Source organism: Lipophrys pholis (assembly GCF_963383615.2).
Source record: "Lipophrys pholis genome assembly, chromosome: 7".
NCBI lineage: Eukaryota > Metazoa > Chordata > Actinopteri > Blenniiformes > Blenniidae > Lipophrys > Lipophrys pholis.
Window position 1 is genome coordinate 11866132 of NC_137638.1, and position 7020 is coordinate 11873151.

Sequence of the window (7020 nt, forward strand, 5' to 3'; positions counted from 1 at the left end):
TAAAAGTGAACTAAGCCATTCCAAGAGTTTACATTCTAAAGTATACTTGTTTATTGACTGCTCTACTAGTTTATTTCATGTGATTGCACTCTAGAGTTCAGCATCCATCTTTGTGATGGCGCCATTAAACTACAGATATAGCCTAGATTTTAAGAACATTTTAACATAACACAATTTCTGTGCTAAATGTAAACTGTATAAAAGTTTGACATTTACACTGTTTTTAAATGTCATTCAAAGAAGAAATTCCACAAAAAAAAAATTCAAAAATACCACCACTGTAGTCATGATGCAAGCCGCCGTTTTCCCTCCAGCCTTCTTGAAAAATTCAACTCGAAGTATACCTGCTGCCTCTATCAAGATCAGCCATGGAGAGGCAGAGTTCTGAAATAGCCTGCATTATTCATGCAAAATAAATTAAATGGAATCAAATTTAAAAGCACATACAACCTAATGAATGATTTTCATTGCTCTTTTCTGTTCGACTACTAGTGGGAACAATACACTTTTATAGCTTCTACAGTATTCTAAATATTGTAATATGAATGCACAGTAAAGAGTTTGTAGAGATTTAAAATCCTGTCTTGCTTGCATTTATAACATTGCATTTAATATGGTCATGAGATTAACAATGTAAACTAAACTACTTGCTATTTCTTCCATAAGCTTGCCCCATTTGGAGGCAATCCTGTGAACTAAAGAGTCAATTTGGGATCACAGTTATTTAATATGATTAGTCACTGACAAAGTCAATTATAAATCATCGTCACCATCGCAAATATATAGACTTATTTTTTTTAGCTTCTCCTAAATGCGGATGGTGTCTTGAGACCAAATATAGTGCTTCACTCAATTTCACTATGCTCCTCTCATTTTGTGGCGTTATAAATCAAGCACCCCCCCCCCCCCCCCTTTTTTTTTTTACAGTGGTATGCTTTTGCCCCGGTCTTACAGCCCAAACTCACAGTCCTTTACTTCATTTTAATTGAATTGTGTTTAGGAAAATCCACAGTCAGGAAAAGATGAGGATTAAAAATAAAGAGTCTGTGAAGGACCTCTTATGACACTGTGGTGGCATGGTCAGCAATCTTTTATGCAGTGGTGCAGAATAGGACATAAGCAGGCTGAACGGACTGGTCAGGAAGGTCAGCTCTGTCCTGGGGAGACCTCCAGAGACAATTGAGGAGGTGGGTGAGGAGAGTCTTGGCAAAGAAGAGATCCATCATGGACAACATCCACGACACAGCGGGAGCTCAACCAGCCCCTTTAGACTGCTGCATCCATCCAAGGAGTACGACCACAAGTCATTGATTTCTGCTGCAATAAAACTGTGCATGTGACCTCTGAACTTGTCCTGAAGAAGAAAAAAATCAACTCAGCACTTTGAATTCAGCTCATGAAAAAGTGGAGCAAAAACCAAAGACCTCAGACTTTTTCTAGGCACACAAAGGCCTATATCTCTAAAACATTGCTCACAAATGCATCTAAACCTGAATTAATGAGCACAGAGCATGTTTTGAGATGGTCTGGACTGGCGTATAGGACAGTGTGTTCCAGTTCCTGCCACTGAAGAGGAGAGGACCAACATTCTACAGGAGGGGTTATCTTGGCAAGGAGAAGAGCTCACTAACACAGATCTAAGCAAATTTATTAACAATATTTTTGAGAAATAGACCTTTTGTGTGAATAGAAAAAGTCTTAAATCGTTGAGTTTAGCTCCTGAAATATGGGGGGAAAAGAATAAGTGTTGCGTTGATATTTCTGTTTAGCGTGCGAGTTTGACAAACCACTGCTTCATATAGAAAAAAAGAGCTGATCTTAAATTCCATATTACAGTCTCGGCTGTTGATTCTTCTATTATGAACATATTTGGGCAAGATTATATTGAAGAAAAAAAAAAAAAACACAAAAACAACAAAAAGGATTTTTAGAATGCCACAAACGGAGGATTTGATTCCAACCAGGAGAACCTTAATACATATTAATATTTCATGCCCTCTGTCACGAGAAACAAAGCCCTTAATTATAATATTACACCAAGCATACCTGCGCATCGTCTCTTTCTCCATTGAACATCATGTCTGTCACCGATACCAACAGGTTACGCTGCATTATTTTATCTGCAGTAGTAGTTTTGGTAAACCCCCGGCATTCACACTTCATCGTGCTTGACTTCAACGTTTCTAACCAACCACACCGAATACACCCACATTTCTGATTCTTGTCGTATCCGGTTTTCATCCTGCCCTGATCCCTAAACTGCCACCTTCACGTACAGTGTGTTGTATATATATTTCATGCTTTAACATCAATATTTAGTAGATGCTGAACCTCGCCACATCCCGGGCAGAGGGTCTACAATAGAGATGCTCTATATCTCTGCATCATGCTCCACAGCACCAAAGAGAATAGGAAGCAAAACAGCGAGGATGATAAATTCTGCATGAATCCATCGGCTCGCACTCACAACTCGTTACTCTCCTCTAAGGTCCGACACAGGGTGAGTTTGAGATTATTGCCAGATTTTTATGCTTTCAGTTTCTATGAAGCTGTGCTAAATCTAAACAGGTTTTCATCAATCAAACCTTGCTATACTCCTGAGAATATATATCCCAATGCGCTGCCTTCAAAGAAGTAATTTTAAAGGTCGTGTAACTTGACAAATCCTGACGACTTTGAGGTCTACAAACATATTCCCCCTCTGAGACACACTGCCGTCCTTAGTAGTATATTTTGCGTGTTGTTCAGTAGTGTAATTAAGCTGCAATGCAACAACCACGAAATTTAGGAATCATCGCGTTCTATTTGAAGTCCCATTTAAAACGCCTAAATGAATCCAGTTGGTTTACACCCTGTTGCACGGCACTAATAAGCTCTTCAGTACAAAAAAACATGAAAGAAAAGCGAGCGTCATGTTACAAGCATCAAAGAATCCTGCAAGTTCGAAGAAAGCCAGTGGTGTAGTCACCCAGTCAGCAGAGCTCATTTGTATACCAGCTGCAGCGCCCTGATTGGTGGATGCTGCATATTAATGCCCATTCTGGTAGTTATCATTCTGCACTGTCTGAGAGCTGGCAGTTCTGTGTGCCTTGGCTCTCTTGAGGTTCTAGCACGGGTGGACTATTTGCTACTGAAAGTGGCATGGTGACATTTATCAGCCAGGAACACTCGCAGGGAATCAGCCCCAATGTACCAGTCTGCTGAAAAGCATTCAGGCTTGCAAAGCAATGTAGATTCCAACATGAACATTAAGACCTGCAACTTTTATTTCTAGTATTTCAAGTGTCTGACAGATTTCTCACATCAATGAAAATTACACAAAAATAAGCCAAGTGCAACCATATAGTGTCAGTGGGTTTAAAAAAAAAAGAAGAGTTTTTTTAATTGTTCATATGTGAAATTCTGACTTTTAAATGTGCTGACTCGGGACTTATAGCTGTCTTTCTCACTCACGAACACATATGGTGTGAACTGACAAGCCAGATAAGCTTATCAACGCTGCTGGAGAGGGTCTCCAAACACATCAAATGTGCTGTGTTACACGTCTCCACCACACAGTAACAAACCACTTCTTCTTTCGTAAAAACATACGAGAGATAGACTGTTTTCCAATTCCATAAGTTAAGCATAGAGTATGCACACACCACAAAACAATCTGTCGACCATTTTCTAAGAATGACTGTATCCCAGTTCTTAATAAAGGGAGAGTTGTGACTTTCTCATTCACTCACAAGTCACTCATGTGACTTTCTCAAAGCAATGCTGCAGTTCTCTCATACTTCTGAAGAAAACAATTTTTTTTAAAATAAAACAGTCACCTTCCTGCCCCTGCGAGAGCTTAGTGGAAATGTTGGACTTAAAGCGCAGTGGAAACCATCTCTTTGTAGTTTTCATAATCTTGTACTTTGTGGTGGCAGTTCTGTTAGTTCGATAAATGTGTAGTGCCACTCTTCAGAGCACCAACTGCATTGGAACAATTTTATACATGCATTTCGGTGTGAGGCAGGGAAAATACATTTTCTGTACGTTTTTGTCTTTTCTTTATGGATAGATACAATTATTTCTATCACAAGGTTTTAATATTATTCTACTCCTCTTTTTTATAAAGCTATCATCATGTTAGTGTTTCACCATTTATTACTAAATCAAATCAAATATGCCCACAGAATCCTATGTAACATGAACTCCAGATTTCATCCACCTCACTTGCAGACAGTGAAATGAAAGAAAAGTCTGAAAAGATAGACACTCATCTAAAAAAAAAACATTGCGTTTTGATGTCTATTAAGTTTATTATGGAGCTGCTTCTCTAATTGGCATTCTTGGATTTTACTTCCGTTTCATGTTTCGGTTTAATCTGAAGCCAGGCATCACCTTCATATCACAGATGTACCTTTACTTTGGCCACCTCATGACTGGTGATTGCACCAGAGCAAAAGTTAAACTGCTGTTAACTTTTCAGTCACACAATCGTGTAGTTTTGTTGAAGCCCTCTGGAGATCTTTTTTATTCATTTCACAGAGTTAATGCAATGCTAAACACGGCCTTACATGTCATGGATGTTACATTTTTGTCTCGGCCCTCTGATGTGCCCAGCTTGCACAAATCATCTTGTAAATATAAACACTTCAGAATTGCAGTCACATCAGCTCTTGCATAGCCGAGAATCCAAATTAAGTAGGTTAAGAATCAGCCTTAGTTAGAAAGGAAAAAAACTATGTGGATACAAGAAATTGGTCAGAATAAAGATGACCCCTAGTCTAAGACTAAAAGTCATATTTGGGAAAAGGTTTGCAGAAGAATTCTTGATATTATAAGGGCTTTATTGGTTTTTTTTCATTATTGGTATTTTCAAATCTTGGAAAAAAGAACATGGCACGTGCAAAAGCACACAAATGCAGATAAATGCTTATTGGTGTCTCTTTGCCCATGTGCCAGCTGTTTGCTGGTTAAACACATGTTTATATACAGGCTATTTCAAAGGCAACCCGCGGGTCACTTCCAGCTCATTGGTTGAATAATCTGGCCGCTGATGGGTTTATTCCAAAAAACCAAACCATGCAGCGTTTGGATACTTGTAGCGAACAAGAACAACTCAAAAACATCACAACACGATGACACTGTGGCCACTTTAAAAAAAAAGATGAAAAGTCAACAATAAAAAAATGGGAGTGGACCAAAAAATATGTGTTTTTTGAAACCAAAGTGTGTTCTCTTTGAAAAGTGTAGTCTCATTACAAAAGAGAACAACCTGCAGAGGCACCTAAAACTTAATGTGTTTTTGGACAAACTTGATCGCCAGCAAGAAACAATTTAACTAAAAAAATAAAAATTATAAAGAAAACTAGGAGGAGAGCCATGTTGTTTTCATCAGGTATAATTAGGTTCTTTAAGTGTCCAGTTTTTTGGGTTTGTGTGTATAAACATCCTAGCCACGTTTTGGAGAAAGTGTTAAGTATTAAACATGATTTTAAGAAAATGAAATCTGCTAAGTAGCTCGGACCCCCAAAGGAACAGCCGCCAGGTTGCATGCATGCATGCATCTTATTCCAACTTCTCAAAGCTACCTTTTAAATGCACTCGCACAGCCTCAGTCAAACAAGGGTGCCAATTTGTGCCACAAGTTTTCAACCCCAAAAAATTCTCCTCTCTGCTGCCCAATTTGCAGAGCAGAATTGAAGCTCTCACCCTTTTTGATTGTCTGCTATCACGGGCAGTTTAACTGTTCATGAAGGCAATAAAGGAAAACCACTCATAGAGAAATTCACTAATCTATTGCACTCATGCTGTAGTAGCAGGGGAAGTCAAAGTGGAGGATGTTATTCATATTTCCTGTCCCTCTTTTAAGTCCAGGAATTAGGAATGCATTGTTCCACATTTCTTTACTCCCGATCCAGACCCCTGAATTTGGACATCTGTCGATACCGATACTATTCGAATACCAGAGCTCTGTTTGCTTTAATATCATTATTCTCATTATTGTTGATATGAGGCTGTATTAAACTCTCCTCTACAGGCAAGTACGAAATGTACAAATGTATGCATGTATTCTCTCAAAAGGCAACTTGAGGTTAGTATAAGGTCAGAAAAGGAAGCAGTACAAACTAGTTTTGTTCAATTTGGACAATGTGGGGGTCTGCGTGACGTCATCATCTCATAATAAACTTGTTATATCTTTATAGCCTCAGAATCACTTCATTAATCCCTGGAGAAATTCGTCAGCAACGCAGCACAAACTGCAATTTTTCCAGCACTAACGCCGCACAAATGATTATGACTTATTTCCAGGGAGTTTTGCGTGGGATAGGACGCAGCTTCACGGAGGTGTGAATCGCTACAGCGGAGGAGCGAGTTGTTCATTGTTTTGATGCCGCCGTGCGGCAGCAGAGCGACCGCCTTACAGTACAACGGCTTTGCAAACATCCACGTTGATGTGTTGCTTTGCGGTGTTTTGAGCATAAAATACATCCAAACAGTGGACATGTCATGAAAAGTTGGATAGCCACAATGCTGCTATTGTGGAACTGTGGAATGGATTTCCTGGTTACACAATGTGTCAAGTAAAAACACATCGTTTTTGAGCTTTCGGTCAGAAAGGTTTTGCGTTTACACGGCAACGATGTCCGTTTACATGGCAATGACAGAAACGCTGAAAACGATGCTTTCAATTTGTGCCATTAGTGGGCGCTGTTGGTAGGTTTTTGTAATGAAACGGTATGCACAGAGAACAATACACTATAAACACTAGCAATGCGATTATGCGGACATTCGTATGGACAGACAATTAAGCTGGATTGCTATTACAGGTGGCTCAACTATAAAACTACCATGTCCAAGGAGAATATGGACTGGGAGTTCGCTATTGTTGTTCATCTACTCACGCATGTGCAGAAGAATTATTTACTATGGCTTCAGTGCTCTTGAGCAGTAGCAGCGTTTCCACCGTCTACACAGAGATGGAGCCCGAGAGTTTCCAGAAAGTTGCGTGTCCGCTAATATACACAACGGAGTCTGAGCATT